We start from the raw sequence: 26,401 nt of genomic DNA, 5'->3' as shown, positions 1-26,401 counted from the left end.
TTCACTTATGACTATGGCTACGGTTCCAGTGTTGACCTCCATCTTCAGGACAACCTCAGTACATTGATAATTTGGACCTGATTTAACCTGTAACCTTCGGATCCCTTTTCAGGTTCATCACCCAGCTGATTAAGCGGTATTGTCTTAACAGTCGTTCCTTTTCCCTGCATGCTCTGTGCTGTCTGCTTTGCTCCGCACCCAGCCTGCAAATGACTCTTCCTTCCGCACCTAAAGCACTGCAATTTTGACACTAGCACGTTTGCTGAGGGTGTTCTCCCCACATCAAAAACACACTTGTATAGTTTGTGCTGCCACCCCGGTCTGGCTCCACTGTGCCCTCCCTCAAGCTGTTCCTCGCAGCAGCCATTTCCTGCCCACAAATGATTCACCTCGCTTGCAATTCACTCACATCCTGCTATGTGCTTCCACTCGCCGAGGCCATCTCCAAGGAAATTTTAATTTCAGCCAGCTTCTTCTCTTGTATGAAGAGGTTGTTGATCCCACAGACCAAAGAGTCTCTCAACGTCTCCCCGGATGCTGGGCCGAATTCGCCCTGCTAAATGTCACAATCACGCCATGAACACAGAGATCATCGCTGGTTCCCTCACTGCAGAATGGAACTTAGCTCTCAGCATTATTATCAAGGGTCAGGGTTAAAATGGTCTTTGACCAGCACCACTATCTGATCGAAAGACCTTGTATCCGGAGCTTCAGTCAAAGTTAGGCTCGTCATGAGACTATTAGTTTATGGGCCTGATGCGCGATAAATCACGCGGGAGGCTGGATGTACTCGGGAAATAAAGGCTTTTATTGCCAACAATAACAGAGCTACTATATACAGTATACGATCCCAGACTAAAGGGTCACCAGGCAGAGCAGTGACCTTTATACCTCTCCCAGGAGGCGGAGCCAACTGGGGTGTACCATAGGACTATATTAACAGGTGGAACAGCCCAACCCTAACCCCAACAGTAACATATCTACAGACTCATAGTACTGGCCAGACCCTGGCTCAGCACTACCTGGTGGGAACCAACAATGGTTCACCACGTTCACCCCTCCTTTGAAAACAAAGGCCGGCGGCGTACAAAACACAGAACAATTGTTCATCTGTCTATAAGTTCAAACGGTCTGGGGGACCGCGCCGTCGCTGTGACCTCCTCAACACCGGCGATGACACCGGTTCACGCAATCGCGGTGACGTTCTCCCCAAGGCGGTGTCCAGCGACTCCTCCAGTGCCTCACGGGCCGGTAGACCACGAGGTGGTGACAATCCGCTGAACTCGGGCACGCCTTGAAGTGGCGACCATCTCCTGGACTCAGGCAAGCTGTACACAGGAGTAAGAGGGTTAAGTGGTGGTCCCGATACTGCTCGCGCCGTGTCAGGAGGGGAAAAAATGGTTGGGGGGTCCCTAACAGGAGGTGTGGGAGCGACAGGGGTTTCCAAGCCCCCTGCTGGCGCCAGATCCCGAATCGAGACCGTGTCCTCTCGCCCGTCAGGATATGCCACGTAGGCATACTGAGGGTTGGCGTGGAGGAGATGGACCTGTTCAACCAAAGGGTCGGACTTGCGGGTCCTAACATGCAGCCGCAGGAGGACAGGTCCTGAGTACGTCAACCAAGATGGTAATGAGGTCCCAGAGGAAGACTTCCTAGGGAATGAAAACATTCTCTCATGAGGAGTAGCGTTGGTTGCCGTACACAGGAGTGAGCGTATGGTGTGGAGTGCATCAGGGAGTACCTCTTGCCAACGGGAGACTGGAAGACCTTTAGACCTCAACGCCAGTAAGACAGCCTTCCAGACTGTAGCATTCTCTCGTTCGACCTGTTCGTTACCCCTTGGGTTGTAGCTCGTGGTTCTACGAGAGGCAATCCCATATGAGAGCAGGTATTGCCTCAAGTCATCGCTCATGAACGACGAGCCCCTATCGCTGTGGATATAACAGGGGTAACCGAACAGGGTGAAAAGATCACGAAATGCCTTGATAACCGTGGCAGCGGTCATATCAGAACAGGGAATGACAAAAGGGAATCGTGAGTACTCATCAACCACATTGAGGAAGTACACGTTCCGATCTGTCGAGGGAAGGGGGCCCTTAAAGTCCACACTCAGTCTTTCGAAGGGACGAGTGGCCTTAACAAGGTGTGCCCTGTCAGGTCGGTAGAAGTGCGGTTTGCATTCCGCGCAGTTTTTCGGTCCCGCTGAATAAAGTGGAGTCTGCGACTGCCCCTGCCACACTGTCTCCACGTGGTCGTCGGGGTACATCTCCAGACTTTTGGAGGCCGTTTCTAGAGCGTCAGCTAACTCTATGGTTTTAGTGAGATCGAGGTTACCTTGCTCCAACAGCCGAAGGCGGATGTACGACGAGCCGATTCCCGCCACGAACGCATCTCGAACTAGGTCGCTCATGTACTGGTCTGCCGACACTGACTTGCAGTTGCAGGCTCTGGCTAGCTGCTGAAGCTCGCACGCGTACTGTTCCGTCGTTTCGCCCGGCTGCCGCCGTCGAGTGGCTAGAAGGTGTCGAGCATGGATCTCATTCGGCGGTTTGTTGTATCGCTTCTTGAGAAGCTCGAGGGCCCGCTTGTAGTCGGTGGCCCCACGGATCGCTAAGTATACAGCATCGCTTACCCTCGCGTGGAGGACCCGGAGTTTGTCGGCGTCGTTGTTGACCGCTGTGGAGGCGTCGAGGTAATCTTGGAAACACTTCAACCAGTGGTCGAAAGTGTTCGATGCTCCCGCCGCACATGGGTCCAACGTAAGCCGTTCGGGTTTAAGCATTTGCTCCATGTTTTCTTTTGTCGTTTTTTTTCAACAAAAAAGAATTTACTTGTTGGCAATAAAATTGATGCACGATATAACACACGAGAGGCTGGATGTACTCGGGAAATAAAGGCTTTTATTGCCAACAATAACAGAGCTACTATATACAGTATACGATCCCAGACTAAAGGGTCACCAGGCAGAGCAGTGACCTTTATACCTCTCCCAGGAGGCGGAGCCAACTGGGGTGTACCATAGGACTATATTAACAGGTAGAACAGCCCAACCCTAACCCCAACAGTAACATATCTACAGACTCATAGTACTGGCCAGACCCTGGCTCAGCACTACCTGGTGGAAACCAACAATGGTTCACCACAATCTCATCATTAATGAGTTCAGTCATCAGCCAATTTGATTCATTCCATATGTAATGTCCGAACTATGTTAGGGCTGTGGGTTTTAACAGAAAAATAAAAGGCTTGGTTTGCACACATAGATTCAACTAACACACAACAGAAGTAAAGTTTATTTATTAGTTGCAAGTAGGCTTACATTAACACCGCAATGAAGTTACTGTGAAAATCCCCTCGTCACCACACTTTGGCACACTGTGCTTGGGTACATTGAGGGAGAACTTAGCACGGTCAATGCACCTTATTAGCATGTCTTTCGGACTGTGGGAGGAAACGGGAGCACCCGAAGGAAACCCACGCAGACACAGGGAGAACGTGCAAACTCCATACAGGCAGTGACCCAAACTGGGAATCGAACCCAGGTCCCTGGCACTGAGACAGCAGTGCTAACCACTGTGCCGCCAGGTTTTATTGAAAGCTGTTCTTATACGAGATCGCGAAAGTTACTTAATCCAATATTCAGATTCTGGGTTTCTTTATCCACTCTCCTCTTCCTCCAATCAGGTGAACAGAGTGAAATGGGATGCCCTGAGAGTGGTTGTGAAAAACCACAGGTGAGGATGGACCATACGAGGTAAATATGACAGGTGATACATGTACACTTGTAGATACAAAGACAGGAAGTCAGTGGAAGCATTATACTCTGTTAAAAATATATCCTGCCCCTACCTGATGCTAGTATTGGACACAGGCCACAGAATGTTTGAGGTAGGTGTGAAAAGAGGGGCTAAAAGGGTTAACTTGGAGCCCGAGCGCTTTCTGCTTTTTTTATCTTCTTCAGTGCCGTTTCCAGACTGACAGCTGAGAGCAGCTCAGCATCTCCAGCTCTTTGTATCCCGTGGTGAGCATCATCTGACGAACCAGGCCCAGAAGACCACCCCTGTGAGATGATCCAACAACCAAAACCAGCCCGAGACAAGAGGGGAAGGCCAAATCGACGACGACAGATCCTGAAACCTCCGCCAACCCTCAAAGAATGAGGAATATCCTGTCCCAGTGTTACTGAACAGATATTTCCAGTCTTTTCAGACCAAGAGTTCTAATTCAGTGATAGGGACCTGTGGATAGGGTGTAGCGAATCCTTGGAAGTGTGTGCCAGAAGTTGCTAGCCAGTGTAGATTAGAAATTGTTTACTTAGAGATTTAAGACTGTTTACTGAAGAGTCCTGTGAAGAGATTGATAGAGTTTGATGAAGTTTAATAAAGTACAATAGTAGAGTCTGATAAATATTGTTTTTCCTTGATAAAGAGTTTGATAAAGTTGTGTTGGATCTTCACCTGACTCTTGTCCCTTTTGTCTCTGTCATTGTGTAACAGGCCTGAGGTATAAAGGGTCACTGCAAACTGGTCAAGTTAGTCAGGGTACATTTACCCAGCATGCAGTTTGCAACATCATCAAACATCCCCAGGACAGGTACAGCACGGGGTTAGATACAGAGTAAAGCTCCCTCTACACTGTCCCCATCAAACACTCCCAGGACAGGCACAGCACGGGGTTAGATACAGAGTAAAGCTCCCTCTACACTGTCCCCATCAAACACTCCCAGGACAGGTACAGCACGGGGTTAGATACAGAGTAAAGCTCCCTCTACACTGTCCCCATCAAACACTCCCAGGACAGGTACAGCACGGGGTTAGATACAGAGTAAAGCTCCCTCTACACTGTCCCCATCAAACACTCCCAGGACAGGTACAGCACAGGGTTAGATACAGAGTAAAGCTCCCGCTACACTGTCCCCATCAAACACTCCCAGGACAGGTACAGCACGGGGTTAGATACAGAGTAAAGCTCCCTCTACACTGTCCCCATCAAACACTCCCAGGACAGGTACAGTGTGGTGAACCACTGTTACGACATGTATGTATCTGGACACACCCATGCTGCACCTGGCCCGAGACTCCTCCCTTTCCACCTGGGACTCCTCCCTTTCCACCCAGAGTGGCGTATAAAGGTGATGGTCCCTCCTCCTTGCCTCAGTTCAGACCAGGTCAGCTACAAGGATGTGCTCCTGTTCTCAGTGAATAAAAGCCTATTAGTTTCCTCTCACTCTCAGAAGTCTTCGCGTCGTAATTGCTAGTGCATCAATTTTATTCACTGAGAAAAAAAACCAGAATGGAGCAGCTTTTAAAGCCTGACACTCCAAATTTGGATCCGCAAGCGCCGGGGGCAGCCAACAGCTTTAATCCCTGGCTGAAGTGCTTCGAAGCCTTCCTCAGAGCCTCCACGGTCGTCCAGTCCGATGCAGACAAGTGTAAGGGACTGAGGAAAATTTGTGGGGAAGACATTTACCAGTGTTTTTTGTCCCTTGTGGGTTTCAGTGTCCTGTTTGCCAGGCGGGTGCTGTGAATAGGATGCTGTTTGTTGAGTGATGTGGGCTGGGCCAATGGGATTGCTCTGGGGGCGGGAGGAAAAAAAGGTGCCAGGAAGTGAAGCAGCTGCAGAGCAGAGGAGGGAGTGTGCAGAAGAGGGACAGCCACGTTTTTGAAGAGAAGCTTTTCAGGGGCAGTAAAAAGTCAGTTCGAAGTGAATCTTTCTCAGGTAGAACTGCTTGGTTTTTCATGACTGCCGAGGAGGACAGCCTTCAGCGCACGGGATCTGCGTTACTACACAGATAGCTCGCGGCACCTCTGCCTCGTGTGCTTGCTCCATCATCTTCCCTCTCGTAGACCCGTCTGGACTGTGTGTGTGTCGGGGTTCAGTGAGTACTATCAGACAGGAACGGTAACAGAGTGTGGTTTTCTTCAGATGTGCACCAACGGATGGGCCCCAACGTTTAAAATTCAAAGTGCTTGGTGATATTCTGAACATTTCTCAGGTTGAAACTGTTAATTGGAAAATCTTCAGTTGGGATTCTTTACTTGTTTATATCTACTAATTATATTTGTTATTAAATTTTTTTGTTATTCCGTTTACCTTGTTGTTCCAAACCTTCTCTCATTATACGGTTTATCTCAATAACATTTTTGGAGGCTCCGCGCCAAACATACTCAAATCCTTGGCCTCAAAGTCCCGCTCCGTGGATGTCATCGGGTACTGTATGGTGACTCTTACGGTTCGGGGGACCGATTACACAAATTTTAAGCTCCTGGTGCTCCCACACCTCTGCGCTCCCGTGCTCTTAGGCCTCGATTTCATGACACATCTTAAGAGCGTCACGCTACAGTACAACGGGCCCCTTTCCCCGATCTCGGTCTGCAACCCTCAGATCTTGGACTACCCATTGTGCACCACCTGCGGCCTTTCGACCCTCCAAGTCACACCCCCCCCCCCGCCACCACTGTTCGAACAGCTCACCGCCGAGTGTAAGCCCATTGCCACTAAGAACAGACGGTACAGTGCGGGGGACAGGACCTTCATTAGGTCCGAGGTCCAGCGGCTCCTGAAGGAAGGGAACATTGAGGCTGGCACCAGCCCTTGGAAAGCGCAGGTGGTAGTGGTCAAAACTGGGGAGACACACCGGATGGTCATCGATTATAGGCAGACCATCAACCGGTACACGCAGCTGGATGCGTATCCCCTTCCGCGCATATCCGACATGATCAATCGGATCGCGCAATACCGGGTGTTCTCCACGATAGACCTCAAGTCAGCCTACCACCAGCTTCCCATCCGCCCGGAGGACCGCAAATATACGGCTTTCGAGGCGGATGGCCGCCTCTACCACTTTCTTAGGGTTCCCTTCGGCGTCACCAATGGGGTCTCGGTCTTCCAGTGTGAAATGGACCAAATGGTGGACCAGAACGGGCTGCGGGCCACCTTCCCGTACCTGGATAACGTCACCATCTGCAGCCATGATCAGCAGGACCACGACACCAACCTTAACAAATTCCTCCGGACGGCTGCTCTCCTAAATCTGACCTATAATACGGAGAAATGTGTCTTCCGCACTCACCGACTCGCCATCCTGGGATATGTGGTGGAAAACGGGGTCATCGGTCCCGATCCCGACCGCATGCGCCCCCTTATGGAACTCCCCCTCCCAACCATGCTTAAAGCACTGAGGAGATGCCTGGGCTTCTTCTCATACTACGCCCATTGGGTCCCTAATTACGCGGATAAAGTCCGTCCGCTTATCAAATCCGCCCTTTTTCCCCTGTCGGGAGAGGCCCGCTCGGCCTTCAACCGCATCAAGGTGGACATCGCAAAGGCCACGATGCACGCTGTGGACGAGTCAATCCCCTTTCAGGTGGAGAGTGATGCGTCTGACTTCACCCTGGCCGCCACCCTCAACCAGGCGGGCAGACCCGTAGCCTTCTTCTCACGAACCCTTCAGGGCTCGGAAATCCGACACTCCTCGGTCGAGAAGGAGGCTCAGGCCATCGTCGAAGCGGTGCGACACTGGCGCCACTACCTAGCTGGCCGGCGGTTCACTTGCTCATGGACCAACGTTCAGTGGCTTTCATGTTCAACAACGCGCAGAGGGGCAAGATTAAGAATGATAAGATACTGAGGTGGAGGATTGAACTCTCCACCTACAATTATGGTAACTTATACGGACCCGGGAAGCTCAATGAGCCTCCGGACACTCTGTCTCGCGGAACATGTGCTAGCGCGCAGGTGAACCAACTACAGACTCTCCACAATGACCTCTGTCACCCGGTGGTCACCAGGCTCTACCATTTTATTAAAGCCCGTAATCTGCCCTATTCTGTTGAGGGTGTCCAGTCTATAACCAGACACTGTCTGGTCTGCGCAGAGTGTAAGCCGCACTTCTATTGGCCGGACCGGGCACATCTCATAAAAGCCACCTGCCCTTTTGAACGCCTCAGAGTCGATTTCAAAGGGCCCCTTCCTTCTTCTGACCGCAACATCTATTTCCTCAACGTGATAGATGAGTACTCCCGATTCCGCTTTGCCATCCCCTGCTCGGACATGACCTCGACCACGGTCGTCAAGGCCCTGCACGGCCTCTTCACCCTGTTCGGTTACCCTAACTACATCCACAGCGACCGGGGATCCTCATTCATGAGCAATGAACTGCGTCAGTACCTGCTCTCCAAGGGCATAGCCTTGAGTAGGACTACCAGCTGCAATCCCAGGGGTAACGGACAGGTGGAGAGGGAGAACGCAACAGTCTGGAAGGCCGTTCAACTAGCGCTACGGTCTAAAGGCCTGATGCGCGATTAATTCACTCGGGAGGCTGGATCGTATCCGGGAAATAAAGGCTTTTATTAGCAACAAGAATGGAGCATACTGCATGACAATACAATCCCAGACTAAAGGGTCACTAGTCAGTGCAGTGACCTTTATACTCCTATAGGAAGGCGGAGCCAACCGGAGTGTACCACAGAACAATACCAACAGGTGGAACACCCCAACCCTAACCCCAACAGTAACAAGAGTAACATATGTACAAGTACCATAGTGATAACCATCTATGGTTCACCACATTCACCCCTCCTTTAAAAACAAAGGCCGGTGGGGCAAAAAACAGTACAAACTGTCCATATATTCACAAGTTCAGTCGTATCGGAGGGCTGCACCATCTCTGCGACCTCCTCAACACTGGCGGTAGCGCCGGTTCTGGTGACCGTGATGACGCTCTCTCCAAGGCGGTGTCCAGTGACTCCTCCAGTTCCTCACGGATGGGTGGACCTCGAGGTGGCGACAATCTCCTGGACTCAGGCAAGCTGTACATGGGAGTAAGAGGATTAAGTGGTGGTCCCGATACTGCCCGCGCCTTGTCAGGAGGGGACATAAAGGGCAAGGGGTCCCTAACCAGGGGTGCGGGAGCGACGGGGGTTTCCAGGTCCCCTGCAGGTGCCAGATCTCGGATAGAGACCGTGTCCTCTCGCCCGTCAGGATATGCTACATAGGCATATTGAGGGTTGGCGTGGAGGAGATGGACCTGTTCAACCAAAGGGTCGGACTTGCGGGTCCTAACATGCCGCCGCAGGAGGAAAGGTCCTGAGTACATCAACCAAGATGGCAGTGAGGTCCCAGAGGAAGACTTCCTAGGGAAGGTAAACATCTGCTCATGTGGGGTAGCATTGGTTGCCGTACACAGGAGGGACCGGATTGAATGGAGCGCATCAGAAAGTACCTCTTGCCAACGGGAGACTGGAAGACCCCTAGACCTCAACGCCAGTAAGACAGCCTTCCAGACTGTAGCGTTTTCTCTTTCGACCTGCCCGTTACCCCTGGGGTTGTAACTCGCAGTCTTACTTGAGGCAATCCCTTTAGAGAGCAGGTATTGCCTCAAGTCGTCGCTCATAAACGACGAACCCCTATCACTGCGGATATAACTGGGGTAACCAAACAGGGTGAGAAGATCCCGCAATGCTTTGATAACCGTGGCAGCGGACATGTCTGAACAGGGAATGGTAAAAGGGAATCGGGAGTACTCATCAACCACGTTGAGAAAGTGCACATTCCGATCTGTCGAAGGAAGGGGGCCTTTGAAATCAACACTCAGTCATTCAAAAGGGCGAGTGGCCTTAATGAGGTGTGCCCTGTCAGGTCGGTAGAAGTGCGGCTTGCATTCAGCACATACCTGGCAGCTTCGAGTTATCGACCCAACATCCTCTACGGAGTAGGGCAGATTCCGGGCCTTTACAAAATGGAAGAGCCGAGTGATCCCCGGATGGCAGAGATTATTGTGGAGGGCCTGTAGCCGGTCCTCCTGCACACTGGCACATGTTCCACGCGACAGGGCATCTGAGGGCTCATTGAGCTTCCCCGGACGGTACATGATATCATAGTTGTAGGTGGAGAGTTCGATTCTCCACCTCAAGATTTTATCATTTTTGATCTTACCCCTTAACGTGTTGTTGAACATGAACGCCACGGACCGCTGGTCCGTGAGCAGGGTAAATCGTTTTCCAGCCAAGTAATGGCGCCAATGCTGGACGGCCTCCACAATGGCCTGAGCCTCTTTTTCCACAGCGGAGTGCCGAATTTCAGGGCCTTGGAGGGTGCGAGAGAAAAAGGCGACGGGCCTGCCCGCCTGGTTAAGTGTGGCGGCCAGGGCGAAATCAGATGCATCACTCTCCACCTGGAAGGGGATGGACTCATCAACAGCGTGCATCGTGGCTTTCGCGATGTCAGCTTTTATCCCTTCAAAGGCTAAGCGAGCCTCTGCTGCCAGGGGAAAAGAGGTAGACTTTATGAGCGGACGGGCTTTGTCCGCATAATTGGGAACCCACTGTGCGTAATACGAAAAGAAGCCTAAGCATCTTCTCAGTGCTTTGATGCTAGTGGGTAGGGGAAATTCAAGGAGGGGACGCATACGGTCTGGATCAGGGCCAAGGACCCCGTTTTCCACCACGTATCCGAGAATTGCTAGGCGGCGCTTGCTGAATACACACTTCTCCCTGTTATAGGTCAGATTCAGGCGAGACGCAGTGCGTAAAAACTTTAGGAGGTTGGCATCGTGGTCCTGCTGGTCATGGCCGCAGATAGTGATGTTGTCCAGGTACAGGAAGGTAGCCGGTAGTCTGGTGTGGTCCACCATTCGGTCCATTGCACGCTGGAAGACCGAGACCCCATTCGTGACGCCAAAGGGGACCCTTAAGAAGTGGTAGAGACGACCATCCGCCTCAAAGGCCGTATATTTTCGGTCCTCTGGGCAAATGGGGAGCTGGTGGTAGGCTGACTTCAAGTCGATGGTGGAGAACACCCAGTACTGCGCAATCTGGTTGACCATGTCAGATATGCGCGGGAGAGGGTACGCGTCCAGCTGCGTGTACCTATTAATGGTCTGACTATAGTCTATGACCATCCGGGGCTTGTCTCCAGTCTTAACCACCACGACTTGTGCGCTCCATGGGCTAGTGCTAGGTTGAATGATCCCTTCCCTGAGGAGCCGCTGAACCTCAGATCGAATAAAGATCCGATCCTCAGCGCTGTAACGCCTGCTCTTAGTTGCGATGGGCTTGCAGCCTGGCACGAGATTTTCAAATAAAGACGGCGGGGTGATTTTGAGTGTCGAGAGACTGCACGTGGAGCGCGCTGGGCAATTTGGAGGCTGCTGTTCTCCCACTGAAAGTGGAGGGAGTGGCCCATCGTACTGCAGGGCCACACTCCTCAGGTGGACCATAAAGTCTAGTCCCAGGAGTACCGGAGCGCAAAGGTGCGGTAGCACGAGGAGCCTGAAGTTCTCATAAACTGTGCCCCACACCGTTAGGTTTACCACGCAGCTCCCAAGAACGGTAACAGATCGGGACCTCGACGCCATAGAAATTGTCTGTCTGACAGTCTGTACTCGGAGACTGCACCGTTTCACGGTGTCTGGATGAATGAAACTCTCCGTGCTCCCGCTGTCAAACAGACAATGTATCAGGCGTCCGTTTACCTCTATGTCCATCATGGACTTGTCGAGTCTGTGAGGCTTGGCCTGGTCCAGGATGATTGACGCCACCGTTGAATCTTGAGTGCAACTGCAGGCAGCTGAGATGGTTGATGATGAGGACCCCTGCTGATCGTCTGCGGTCAGTGTCGATCAAAATGGCTGCGCCCATGGATCGCACGTGGTCGATGGCGTTGAAAGTGGCGGCACTCACAGTCGCACGTGTCTTGCGTCGTCGTCCTCAGGAATGGCGGCGCTCGTGAATCGCACATGGTTGAAGACCTCGACGAAGCCGGAGACAAGGAGACAGATCCTGGAGAGTCACACGCAGCACTGCTTGGCTTCGAAGGTGGTTTCGCTCGGCACACTTTAGCATAGTGCCCTTTCTTCCCACACGCGGAGCAAAATACCGTTCTGGCCGGACATTGCTGACGAGGGTGCTTCGCCAATCCACAGAAATAGCACCGTGGGCCACCTGGAGCTGCCACCGCCGTCAAGTCCGAGGTTGAAAGCACGATCGCGCAGTTCCAAGGAGCCGCTGGGTAGAGTTGAGTCGGTGGCTGTACTTGCCACGCTGTTCCCACGTGGTCGGTGGGGTAAGTTTCAAGACTTCTGGAGGCCGTTTCCATCGCATCAGCCAATTCCACCATCTTAGCTAGGCCCAAGTTACCTTGCTGTAGCAGCCGCAGGCGAATATAGGATGAGCCGATTCCCGCCACGAACGCATCTCGGATCAGATCGTTAGTGTATTGAGTAGCCGACACCTCCTTGCAATTGCAAGCTCTGGCTCGCTGCTGAAGTTCGCGCAGGTACTGTCCCGTCGTTTTGCTGGGCTGCCGCCGTCGAGTGGCTAGTAGGTGCCGAACATGAATCTCGTTTGGCGGTTTATGGTACAGCTTCTTAAGTAGTCCGATGGCCTCTTTGTAGTCTTGTGAATCGCGGATTGTTGCATACACAGTGTCGCTCACCCTTGCGTGGAGGACCCGCAATCTGTCGGCGTCGTTTTGGACTGCTGTGGAGGCGTCGATATAATCCTGGAAACACTTCAACCAATGGTCGAAAGTGTTCGACGCTCCAGCGGCACGCGGATCTAAGATTGGCCGATCGGGTTTTAACATTTGCTCCATGGTTTTTTTTTCTTTCAAACAAAATTGTTGCTAATAAAATTGATGCGCGATTAATTCACTCGGGAGGCTGGATCGTACCCAGGAAATAAAGGCTTATATTAGCAACAAGAATGGAGCATACTGCTTAACAATACAATCCCAGACTAAAGGGTCACTAGGAAGTGCAGTGACCTTTATACTCCTATAGGAAGGCGGAGCCAACCGGAGTGTACCACAGAACAGTACCAACAGGTGGAACACCCCAACCCTAACCCCAACAGTAACAAGAGTAACATACGTACAAGTACCCATAGTGATAACCATCTATGGTTCAGTACCCATAGTGGTAACCATCTATGGTTCACCACAAGGCCTTCCAGTCTCCCGCTGGCAAGAAGTCCTCCCCGATGCACTACATTCGATTCGGTCCCTCCTGTGCACAGCCACCAACGCCACCCCCCATGAGCGGATGTTTGCTTTCCCGATGACGTCCTCCTCAGGAATCGCACTGCCGTCGTGGCTGGCGTACCCAGGCCCCATTCTGCTCCGGAGGCATGTACGACCCCATAAGTTGGATCCCCTAGTTGAGAAGTCCAGCTCCTCCACGCCAACCCCCAATATGCCTATGTGGCATACCACGATGGGCGGGAGGACACGGTCTCTATCCAGGACCTGGCGCCTGTGGGTGCCCCGGAGCCCACGATGACCCCCCACCCCACACCCCTAAACCCCTCTGTTCCGGTAGCACCGGATCCGCTTACATCTTTGCCTATTGTACACAGCTCGCCTGAGCCCCCGGAGTCACCACGCAGGACCAGACCAGAAGGAACGACGGCGGTTTCGAACGGCTCCACCCTGCCACCGGCAGCAACCCCCCAACCGGTACTGCGGCGGTCACAACGACTGGTCAAGCCGTCCGACAGGCTGAACCTGTGAAGGGACGACGCCTCACCTCAGCTTGTGACTTTTCTATGTATATGTACTCCTGTACATATGGTTCCACCCACCCTGCCGGACTCCTTTTTTAAAGGAGGGGTGAATGTTGTGACCCACTGTTACTACATGTATGTGCCTGGACACACCCATGCTGCACCTGGCCTGAGACTCCTCCCTTTCCACCTGAGACCCCTCCCTTTCCACCCAGAGTGGCGTATAAAGGTGATGGTCCCTCCTCCTTGCCTCAGTCTAGACCAGGTCAGCTACAAGGGTGTGCTCCTGTTCTCAGTGAATAAAAGCCAATTAGTTTTCCCTCACTCTCAGAAGTCTTTGCGTCGTAATTGATAGTGCATCACCATCATCCTTCCACATCCCCCCTCACCCTCCCATCCTTCTCCCCTTCCCTCCACTCTCCCCCCTCTCCGCTTTCCACATCCCCTTCCCTCTACCCTTCCAATCCCTCCCCTCCCCTCCCTTCTCTCCCCTCACCTTCCCCTCCACCTCCCTTCCATCCTGTCCCCCCTGCCTTCCCCTCCCCCCATACATCCTCATCCCGCTCCCATCCCACCCCTCCCTGACCTCCGCTCTCCCTCCCCTTCTCCCTCTCTCCCCGTCCACTTCCCTCCCCTTCCCCCTCCCTTCACATCCCCCTCCCTCCCCTTCTCCCTCCCGTCTGCATCCCCCTCCACCCCACTCCCTCCCCTTCACATCCCTCACCTGCCCACTCCTCCCTCACCTCCCCTCTCCCCTCCCCCTTTCCCCTCCCCCTCCTTCCCCATCCTCCCATTACATTCCCCCCGCCTCTCCACTCTCATCCCCCTCCCTCCCTAACCCCTTGCGATCCCCTTCTCCTCTCCTCCTCCTTCCCCTCCCCACTCCCCATGTCCTTCCCTCTGTTTCCCATTCCTCCCTCCCTTCCCCACCCCCTCCCTCCCTTCCCATTCCCCCTCTCCATCTTCCTCCCTCCCTTCCCACCTCCCTTCTTCTCCTTCCCCTCCCTATCCCTCTCCCCATCCCCTCCCTCCCCAACCCGCTCCCTTCCCTTTCCACACTTTTTCCCCTTCCCTCAACTTCCCTCCACTCCCTCCCTTTCTCCTCTCCCTCCCCTCCCCGCACTCTCCCCTCCTGTCTCTGCCTCTCTGCTCTCTCTCTTATTCTCCTTCTGTTACTTCAACACTTGAACTCGCCATTCTCTCCCTCCCCTCACCTCCTCCTCCCTTTTCCCTCCCCTCCCCCTCCTCCCCTTTCCCTCCCCTCCCCTCTCTGATCCCCTCCCCTCCTCCCCCCCCCTTCTCTCTCTTCCCTCTCACTCCGTACAGCCCCTCAGCTGCACCCAGAAACCAGCTTCTGGATGTGTGCTGTCATAACCTGTTGTGACTCCTGCCTCTCTCACAGAGTTTTGAGGAGGGACAGAGGGACCTGGATGGATGAGGAGAAGGAGGAAACAAACTTAGGAGGAGAAGGAAGGAGAGAAGTGTTTTCCAACGGCCTCTGAAAGTGTTCTGGGATATTTTCAAGGAGCAGTCTAGACCCATCAGCAAAATACAGAATGCCCAGCCATGCACAGCAAGATCCCAACAGCAGACAACAGGGGGAATGATCGCTGACAGTCTGTCCTGTCGGGAATGACAGGAAGGTGGAACAAAATGTGTGATTGGGTATTCCAAGAGGGACCATCCCATATTCAGGAAGAAAGATCTTGGGTGGGATTTTCCGACCACGCTTGCCCCAAAACCGGAAATTCCCATTCATGCTCAATGGACCTTTGCATGGTTCGCCCCTCATCCGCTCCGATCCCTGAGGCGGGCGGGATGGGAAAATTCCCCTCTTGTGTTTTCCTGGTGGGATGCTCACTGGAATCTCCGCACAGACTGAATTTCAGAGCTCTCAGAGACCTGGGACATCGAGGGGACTCTGGATCACTCTCCATGTTGTTCAATCTGGGCCTTTCATTCAAATGTAGGAGTTACATAATTTTTGAAGTGATTTTTTTGCTGAAACTGCAACCCGTGGTCATTGTTACTCCCAGACTCGATTATTCCAAAGCTCACCCGACTGCACCTTCTGTAAACTACAACTCATTCAAAACTGATGTCACCATGTTCCAAACTCACACTGACTCCCATTCACCCATCACCACCTATGCTCACTCACCTACATTGTCTCCTAGTCCAATTTTACACTTCACTCATCCTCCTGTTCAAATCCCAGCATGACTCTGTCCCTCCGTCTGGAACCTCCTCCAGCCCCTACAGCCCTCCCCATCTCTGTAACCTCTTCTGGGATGTCTTTGTCCCTTGACCAGTTTAAGTGTGACACAATTCCTGTTCCGAGTGAGATGCCAGCTCATGCTACTCATACACCCCACCTGATGCCTCAAAGGTTCTCAAAGCTTGTTCAGATAAGCAAAGGAAAGCCACACAATTCCCACTGAATATCTGATAAGATTCATCAATCTCCCTCTGCCATTACATGAGGGCAAGCATTTTCCAGCATCTGCCAATCAGTGGATTGCAATTAAACTCTGACTGACCTTGGAACTTGCCTGTTTGCCTCCTCCAACTTCTGCATCAGCCCTTTAATTATTGAATACATAACTAACAGATCCCCCATGACGTTGCTCCTTGTTAGTGTTATGGTGAACATTAGGAATGCTGTCGCAAATATGTTGTTTCCTAATTCATATGATTCAAGACATAGATTTATTTTGATGTGGATAAATGGGAAAGCAAGATTAAGAAACTGGTGAATAACCCGAATGTAAATGCAAGTCAAGCCTGTCTGGATTAATGAAAGTTATAAAATAACCTGAGTTTAGATTATCCTGTCGGTGGGAGTACTGTGAAAACTTAAACAAAGAATCATAGAGATACATAGAGTACAAGAATCATCGAGTACAGAAACAGGCCCTTCGGCCCAACTCAGCCATGCTGACCAGGTTTCCTGAACTGAACTAGTCCCTTTTGCCTGCGTTTGGCCCATATCCCTCTAAACCTTTCCTATGTAGCTGTCCAAATGCATTTTAAATGCTGTAATTGTACCCGTCTCTACCACCTCCTCTGGCAGCTCATTCCATATACACACCATCCTCTGTGTGAAAAAGATGCCACTCAGGCCCCGTTTAAATCTTTCCCCTCTCACCTTCAGCCTTTGCCCTCTGGTTTTGGACTCCCCTACCCTGGAGAAAAGGCCTTGGCTATTCACCTTATCAGTGCCCCTCATGATTTTATAAACCTCTATAAGGTTACCCCCCTCATCCTCCTACGCTCCAGGGAAAGAAAGTCCCAGCCAATCCAGCCTCTCCTTATAATTCAAACCTTCCATTCCTGGTAACATCCTTGTACATCTTTTTCACACCCTTTCCAGTTTAATAACATCCTTCCTAGAGCAGGGCGACCAAAATTGTACCCCGTACTCCAAATGTGGCCTTACCAATATCTTGTGCAGTTGTAACATAACATCCCAACTCCTGTACTCAGTGTTCTGACCGATGAAGGCAAGTGTGCCAAACGGCTTCTGTGACGCCACTTTCAAGGAACTATGTACCTGCACCTCTAGGTCTCTCTGTTCGACAACACTCCCCGGGTCCTTCCATTAACTGTGTAAGTCCTGCCCTGGTTTCTCTTACCAAAATGCAACATCTCGCATTTATCTGAATTAAACTCCATCTGCCATTCCTTGGCCCACTGGCCCAGATGATCAAGATCCCATTGTAATCTTAGATAACCTTCTTCACTGTCCATTACACTACCAATTTTGGTGTCAACCGCAAACTTACAAACCATGCCTCCTATATTCTCATCCAAATCATTTATATGAATGACAAACAACAGTGAATCCAGCACCGATCCTTGCAGCACACTGCTGGTTACAGGTCTCCAGTCTGAAAAACAACCCTCGACCACAACCCTCTGTCTCCCACCAGCAAGTCAATTTTGTATCCAATTGGCTAGCTCTCCCTGGATCCCATGTGATCTAACCTTACTGACCAATCTACCATGCGGTACTTTGTCAAAGGCCTTGTTAAAGTCCACGTAGACAATGTCTACCGCACTGCCCTCATCTATTTTCCTGGTCGCCCCTTCAAAAAACTCTATCAAATTTGGAAGACACGATTTCCCATGGACAAAGAGTGCTGACTATCCCTAATCAATCCTTGCCTATCCAAATGCCTGTTAGCCCTGTCTCTCAGAATCCCTTTCAACAACCCACCCAACATTGACATTAGGCTCACCAATCTGTAGTTCCCTGGCTTTTCCTGACACATTTCTTAAATAATGGCAGAACATTTACCTCCCTCCAGTCTTCTGGCACCTCACCCGTGGCTGTCGATGATACAAAAATCTCCTGGGATACACTTGATCAGGTCCCATGGATTTATCCATCTTAATGTGTTTTAAGACATCCAGCACCTCCTCTTTTGTAATATGGATGCTTTTCAAGACATCACTATTTACTTCCCTGAGTTTCGTAGCTTCCCGCAAACAACCTCCCCCAATTAACATTTGAAAGTTCCTGTCTAATATCATCAAAATTGGCCTTACTCCAATTTAAAACTTTAATATGTGGACCAGACCCATCCTTTTCCACCAACTGCACCGACCACAATCCTACCCAAGTCCCAACCCCCCAACCCCACCTATTTACCCTGCTTGTCCCCCTGACACTAAGGGGCAATTTAGCCCCTCAACCTAACCTGCACGTCTTTGGAGTGTGGGAGGAATCTAGAGCACCCAGAGGAAACCCATGCAGACATGGGGAGAACATGCAAACTCCACACAGTCACCCCTGGCTGGAATTGAACCCGGGTCCCTGGCGCTATGAGGCAGCAATGCTAACCACTGTGCCACACACTTAACAAACTCCTCCCCATCCAAACCCTTAATACTATGGCAGTCCCATTCTGTGTTTGGAAAGTTAAAATCCCCCACAATTGGAGCTCTATTATTCTTGCAGCTATTTGCTATCTCCCTACATATTTGCTCTTCAATGTACGCCAAAAATTGGGGGTCTTTGGTACAATCCCATCAAAGTGATCAACGCCTTTTTATTTCTCAGTTGCACTCAAAGAAGCTCATTGGACAATCCCATAGAACCATAGAAAATTACAGCTCAGAAACAGGCCTTTTGGCCCTTCTTGTCTGTGCCGAACCATTTTTTGCCTCGTCCCACTGACCTGCACTTGGACCATATCCCTCCACACCCCTCTCATCCATGAACCCGTCCAAGTTTTTCTTAAATGTTAAAAGTGACCCCGCATTTACCACTTTATCCGCCAGCTCATTCCACACTCCCACCACTCTCTGCGTGAAGAAGCTCCCCCTAATATTCCCTTTAAACTTTTCTCCTTTCACCCTTAACCCAGGCCCTCTGGTTTTTTTCTCCCCTAGTCTCAGCGGAAAAAGCCTGCTTGCATTCACTCTATCTATACCCATCAAAATCTTATACACCTCTATCAAATCTCCCCTCAATCTTCTACGCTCCAGGGAATAAAGTCCCAACCTATTCAATCTCTCTCTGTAACTCAGCTTCTCAAGTCCCGGCAACATCCTTGTGAACCTTCTCTGCACTCTTTCAACCTTATTTACATCCTTCCTGTAACTAGGTGACCAAAACTGTACACAATACTCCAAATTCGGCCTCACCAATGCCTTATATAACCTTACCATAACACTCCAACTTTTATACTCGATACTCCGATTTATAAAGGCCAATGTACCAAAGGCAATCTTTACGACCCTATCCACCTGTGACGTCACTTTTAGGGAATTCTGTACCTGTATTCCCAGATCCCTCTGTTCAACTGCACCTCTTCAGAGTCCTAACATTTACCCTGTACGTTCTACTTTGATTTGTCCTTCCAATGTGCAATATCTCACACTTGTCTGCGTTAAATTCCATTTGCCATTTTTCAGCCCATTTTTCTAGTTGGTCCAAATCCCTCTGCAAGCTTTGAAAACCTTCCTCACTGTCCACTACACCTCCAATCTTTGTATCATCAGTAAACTTGCTGATCCAATTTACCACATTATCATCCAGATCATTGATATAGATGACAAACAACAATGGATCCAACACCGATCCCTGCGGCACACCACTAGTCACAGGCCTCCACTCAGAGAAGCAATCCTCCACAACCACTCTCTGGCTTCTTCCATTGATAGTAAGAAGTTTAACAACACCAGGTTAAAGTCCAACAGGTTTATTTGGTAGCAAAAGCCACACAAGCTTTCGAAGCTCTAAGCCCCTTCTTCAGGTGAGTGGGAATTCTGTTCACAAACAGAGCTTATAAAGACACAGACTCAAGTTACATGAATAATGGTTGGAATGCGAATACTTACAACTAATCAAGTCTTTAAGAAACAAAACAATGGGAGTGGAGAGAGCATCAAGACAGGCTAAAAAGATATGTATTGTCTCCAGACAGGACAGCCAGTGAAACTCTGCAGGTCCAGGCAACTGTGGGAGTTACAAATAGTGTGACATGAACCCAATATCCCGGTTGAGGCCGTCCTCGTGTGTGCGGAACTTGGCTATCAGTTTCTGCGCAGCGACTCTGCGCTGTCGTGTGTCGCGAAGGCCGCCTTGGAGAACGCTTACTCGAATATCAGAGGCCGAATGCCCGTGACCGCTGAAGTGCTCCCCAACAGGAAGAGAACAGTCCTGCCTGGTGATTGTCGAGCGGTGTTCATTCATCCGTTGTCGCAGCGTCTGCATAGTTTCCCCAATGTACCATGCCTCGGGACATCCTTTCTTGCAGCGTATCAGGTAGACAACGTTGGCCGAGTTGCAAGAGTATGTACTGTGTACCTGGTGGATGGTGTTCTCACGTGAGATGATGGCATCTGTGTCGATGATCCGGCACGTCTTGCAGAGGTTGCTGTGGCAGGGTTGTGTGGTGTCGTGGTCACTGTTCTCCTGAAGGCTGGGTAGTTTGCTGCGGACAATGGTCTGTTTGAGGTTGTGCGGTTGTTTGAAGGCAAGAAGTGGGGGTGTGCGGATGGCCTTGGCGAGATGTTCGTCTTCATCAATGACATGTTGAAGGCTCCGGAGGAGATGCCGTAGCTTCTCCGCTCCGGGGAAGTACTGGACAACGAAGGGTACTCTGTCCACTGTGTCCCGTGTTTGTCTTCTGAGGAGGTCGGTGCGGTTTCTCATTGTGGCGCGTTGGAACTGTTGATCAATGAGTCTAGCGCCATATCCTGTTCTTATGAGGGCATCTTTCAGCATCTGGAGGTGTCTGTTGCGATCCTCCTCATCCGAGCAGATCCTGTGTATTCGGAGGGCTTGTCCGTAGGGGACGGCTTCTTTAACGTGTTTAGGGTGGAAGCTGGAGAAGTGGAGCATCATGAGGTTATCCGTGGGCTTGCGGTACAGTGAGGTGCTGAGGTGACCGTCCTTAATGGAGATGCGCGTGTCCAAGAATGCAACCGATTCCAGAGAGTAGTCTATGGTGAGCCTGATGGTGGGATGGAACTTGTTGATGTCATCATAGAGTTGTTTCAGTGATTGTTCACCATGAGTCCAAAGGAAGAAAATGTCATCGATGTATCTAGTGTATAGCATCGGTTGAAGGTCCCGTGCGGTGAAGAAGTCTTGTTCGAACCTGTGCATGAAGATGTTGGCATATTGAGGTGCAAATTTGGTCCCCATGGCTGTTCCGTGTGTCTGGATAAAGAACTGGTTGTTGAAGGTGAAGATATTGTGGTCCAGGATGAAGCGGATGAGATGTAAAATTGCATCTGGAAACTGGCAGTTGTTGGCGCTGAGCACTGAGGCCGTTGCAGCAATGCCATCGTCATGGGGGATGCTGGTGTAGAGTGCCGAGACATCCATTGTGACGAGGAGCGCTCCTGGTTCAACTGCTCCATGTGTGCCGAGTTTCTGTAGGAAGTCCGTCGTGTCGCGACAAAAGCTGGGGGTTCTTTGTACAATGGGTTTCAGGATGCCCTCGACATAGCCGGAGAGGTTCTCGCACAGGGTCCCATTGCCCGATACGATGGGACGGCCGGGTGTGTTTGCCTCCCGAAGATACACAAGGCAAACACACCCGGCCGTCCCATCGTATCGGGAAATGGGACCCTGTGCGAGAACCTCTCCGGCTCTGTCGAGGGCATCCTGAAACCCATTGCACAAAGAACCCCCAGCTTTTGTCGCGACACGACGGACTTCCTACAGAAACTCGGCACACATGGAGCAGTTGAACCAGGAGCGCTCCTCGTCACAATGGATGTCTCAGCACTCTACACCAGCATCCCCCATGACGATGGCATTGCTGCAACGGCCTCAGTGCTCAGCGCCAACAACTGCCAGTTTCCAGATGCAATTTTACATCTCATCCGCTTCATCCTGGACCACAATATCTTCACCTTCAACAACCAGTTCTTCATCCAGACACACGGAACAGCCATGGGGACCAAATTTGCACCTCAATATGCCAACATCTTCATGCACAGGTTCGAACAAGACTTCTTCACCGCACGGGACCTTCAACCGATGCTATACACTAGATACATCGATGACATTTTCTTCCTTTGGACTCATGGTGAACAATCACTGAAACAACTCTATGATGACATCAACAAGTTCCATCCCACCATCAGGCTCACCATAGACTACTCTCTGGAATCGGTTGCATTCTTGGACACGCGCATCTCCATTAAGGACGGTCACCTCAGCACCTCACTGTACCGCAAGCCCACGGATAACCTCACGATGCTCCACTTCTCCAGCTTCCACCCTAAACACGTTAAAGAAGCCATCCCCTACGGACAAGCCCTCCATATACACAGGATCTGCTCGGATGAGGAGGATCGCAACAGACACCTCCAGACGCTGAAAGATGCCCTCATAAGAACAGGATATGGCGCTAGACTCATTGATCAACAGTTCCAACGCGCCACAGCGAAAAACCGCACCGACCTCCTCAGAAGACAAACACGGGACACAGTGGACAGAGTACCCTTCGTTGTCCAGTACTTCCCCGGAGCGGAGAAGCTACGGCATCTCCTCCGGAGCCTTCAACATGTCATTGATGAAGACGAACATCTCGCCAAGGCCATCCCCACACCCCCACTTCTTGCCTTCAAACAACCGCACAACCTCAAACAGACCATTGTCCGCAGCAAACTACCCAGCCTTCAGGAGAACAGTGACCACGACACCACACAACCCTGCCACAGCAACCTCTGCAAGACGTGCCGGATCATCGACACAGATGCCATCATCTCACGTGAGAACACCATCCACCAGGTACACAGTACATACTCTTGCAACTCGGCCAACGTTGTCTACCTGATACGCTGCAAGAAAGGATGTCCCGAGGCATGGTACATTGGGGAAACTATGCAGACGCTGCGACAACGGATGAATGAACACCGCTCAACAATCACCAGGCAAGACTGTTCTCTTCCTGTTGGGGAGCACTTCAGCGGTCACGGGCATTCGGCCTCTGATATTCGGGTAAGCGTTCTCCAAGGCGGCCTTCGCGACACACGACAGCGCAGAGTCGCTGAGCAGAAACTGATAGCCAAGTTCCGCACACATGAGGACGGCCTCAACCGGGATATTGGGTTCATGTCACACTATTTGTAACTCCCACAGTTGCGTGGACCTGCAGAGTTTCACTGGCTGTCTTGTCTGGAGACAATACACATCTTTTTAGCCTGTCTTGATGCTCTCTCCACTCCCATTGTTTTGTTTCTTAAAGACTTGATTAGTTGTAAGTATTCGCATTCCAACCATTATTCATGTAAATTGAGTCTGTGTCTTTATAAGCTCTGTTTGTGAACAGAATTCCCACTCACCTGAAGAAGGGGCTTAGAGCTTCGAAAGCTTGTGTGGCTTTTGCTACCAAATAAACCTGTTGGACTTTAACCTGGTGTTGTTAAACTTCTTACTGTGTTTACCCCAGTCCAACGCCGGCATCTCCACATCATTCTTCCATTGAGCCAGTGTCTAATCCAATTTACTACTTCCCCATGTATACCTAGCGACTGAACCTTCCGAACTAACCTCCCATGAGGGACCTTGTCAAAGGCCTTGCTGAAACCCAGGTAGACAATATCCACTGCCTTCCCTTCATCCACTTTCCTGGTAACCTCCTCGAAAAACTCTAATAGATTGGTCAAACATGACCTACCACGCACAAAGCCATGCTGACTCTCCCTAATAAGTCCCTGCCTATCCAAATATTTGTAGATCCTATCCCTTATCACACCTTCCAATCACTTGCCCACCACCGACGTCAAATTTACTGGCCTACAATTTCCCGGATTTCTGTTGGAACCTTTTTTAAATCTCTCAGGAATATGCTCTCTAACTATTGCCGTGATGTTTTCCCGAATCAAAAACTCAACTCCACCTCCTTTCTTGCCTTCCCTTCTATCCTTCCTAAAGCATCTGTACCCCAGAACTTTGAGCTGCCAGTCCTGTCCCTCCCTCGGCCCTCCAAGCCTGTGCCGCTCCTTGGTCCAACTAGACCAATCATTTGTATCCCTCCATTCCCAGGCTGCTCATCTGACTATCCAGGTAAGTCTTAAACGATGCCAGCGTGTCTGCCTCCACCACCCTACTTGGCAGCGCATTCCAGGCCCCCACCGCTCTCTGTGTAAAAAACATCCCTCTGATATCTGAGTTAAACCTCGCCCCTCTCACCTTGAGCCCGTGGCCCCTCGTGATCATTACCTCCGACCTGGGAAAAAGCTTCCCACTGTTCACCCTATCTATACCCTTCATAATTTTGTTCACGTCTATTAGGTCTCCCCTCATTCTCCGTCTTTCCAGGGAGAACAAGCCCAGTTTACCCAATCTCTCCTTAGAGCAAAGACCCTCCGTACCAGGCAACATCCTGGTAAACCTTCTCTGCACTCTCTCTAAAACCTTCACGTCCTTCTGGTAGTGTGGCAACCAGAACTGGACGCAGTACTCCAAATGTGGCCTAACCAGCGTTCTATACAGCTGCATCATCAGACTCCAGCTTTTATACTCTATACCCCATCCTATAAAGGCAAGCATACCATATGCCTTCTTCACCAGCTTCTCCACCTGTGCTGCCACCTTCAAGGATTTGTGGACTTGCACACTTAGGTCCCTCTGTGTTTCTATACTCTTGATGGCTCTGCCATTTATTGTATAACTCCCCCCTACATTAGTTCTTCCAAAATGCATCACTTCGCATTTATCTGGATTAAATTCCATCTACCATTTCTCCGCCCAATTTTCCAGCCTATCTATATCGTGCTGTATTGTCCGACAATGTTCATCGCTATCCGCAAGTCCAGCCATGCTTTTATAATACTTATGATATTCCAGTTCCATGTACCCATCTGGGCCCTGAGTTCATCTGCCTTACCTGTCAGATCTCTTGTATCAAAATAATCGTAGTTAATTCATCAGTCTTCCCTCGTTTCCTGCAATGATCCTACTTGCCTTGTCTATTTAACTTGCCCTCTTTAAATTCTGCATGAGCCTCAGTGTCCCATTTTGTCACACTACTCTTTAGTGTTCCACCCCCCCTGCCAGTTTAAACCCTCACAAATAGATGTAGCAAATCTCCCCATCAGTATATCGGTCCCCCTCCAGTTCAGGTGCAACCCATTCCTCTACCCCAAGAGTTCCCAATGCTCCAAAAGTCTGAATCCCTGCCCCCTGCACCAGCTGCTCAGCCACTCATTCATCTGCCCTATCTTCCTATTCCTACTCGCACTAGCACGTGGCACTGGGAGTAATCCAGGAATTACTACCCCTGAGGTCCCTCTTTTTAACCTCCTGTGTATGTGGCTATAAAATCTACAGTGTCACGTTTGTAGGACTTCCATTGTTTAAGTCTTTTTTAATAAAATAAAGTTTGTTTTTGTTTCAAAAAAGTGAAATCCTGTGAGCTAGTTTTTAAACCTATGTACCAAAGAACAAAGAACAATACAGCACAGGAACAGGCCCTTCGGCCCTCCAAGCCCGCGCCGCTCCCTGGTCCAAACTACCTTGGAATATAACCTCACCCTGTCCAATCCCTCCTCATAGCTGCAATTTTCAACTCCTGGCCACATTCTTGTAAATCTCTACAATCTCTCCAGAACAATTATGTCCTTCCTGTAATGTGGTGGCCAGACTATACATAAAACTCCAGTTGTGACCTATCTAGTGTTATCTACAGTTCCAGCATTACATCCTTGCCCTCCCAGGACAGGTACAGCTCTGAGTAAAGCTCCCTCTACACTGTCCCCATCAAACATTCCCAGGACAGGTACAGCACGGGGTTAGATACAGAGGAAAGCTCCTCTACATTGTCCCCATCAAACACTCCCAGGACAGGTACAACACGGGGTTAGATACAGAGGAAAGCTCCCTCTACACTGTCCCCATCAAAACCTGCCAGGACAGGTACAGCACGGGGTTAGATACAGAGTAAAGCTCCCTCTACACTGTCCCCATCAAACACTGCCAGGACAGGTACAGCACGGGGTTAGATACAGAGTAAAGCTCCTTCTACATTGTCCCCATCAAACACTCCCAGGACAGGTACAGCACGGGGTTAGATACAGAGTAAAGCTCCCTCTACACTGTCCCCATCGAACACTCCCAGGACAGATACAGCACGGGGTTAGATACAGAGTAAAGCTCCCTCTACACTGTCCCCATCAAACACTCCCAGGACAGGTACAGCACGGGGTTAGATACAGAGTAAAGCTCCCTCGACACTGTCCCCATCGAACACTCCCAGGACAGATACAGCACGGGGTTAGATACAGAGTAAAGCTCCCTCTACACTGTCCCCATCAAACACTCCCAGGACAGATACAGCACGGGGTTAGATACAGAGTAAAGCTCCCTCTACACTGTCCCCATCAAACACTCCCAGGACAGGTACAGCACGGGGTTAGATACAGAGTAA

Source organism: Mustelus asterias, chromosome 16 (assembly GCF_964213995.1).
Source record: "Mustelus asterias chromosome 16, sMusAst1.hap1.1, whole genome shotgun sequence".
NCBI lineage: Eukaryota > Metazoa > Chordata > Chondrichthyes > Carcharhiniformes > Triakidae > Mustelus > Mustelus asterias.
The sequence above is the reverse complement of the archived record's forward strand: the minus strand, read 5'-3'. Positions refer to the sequence as shown.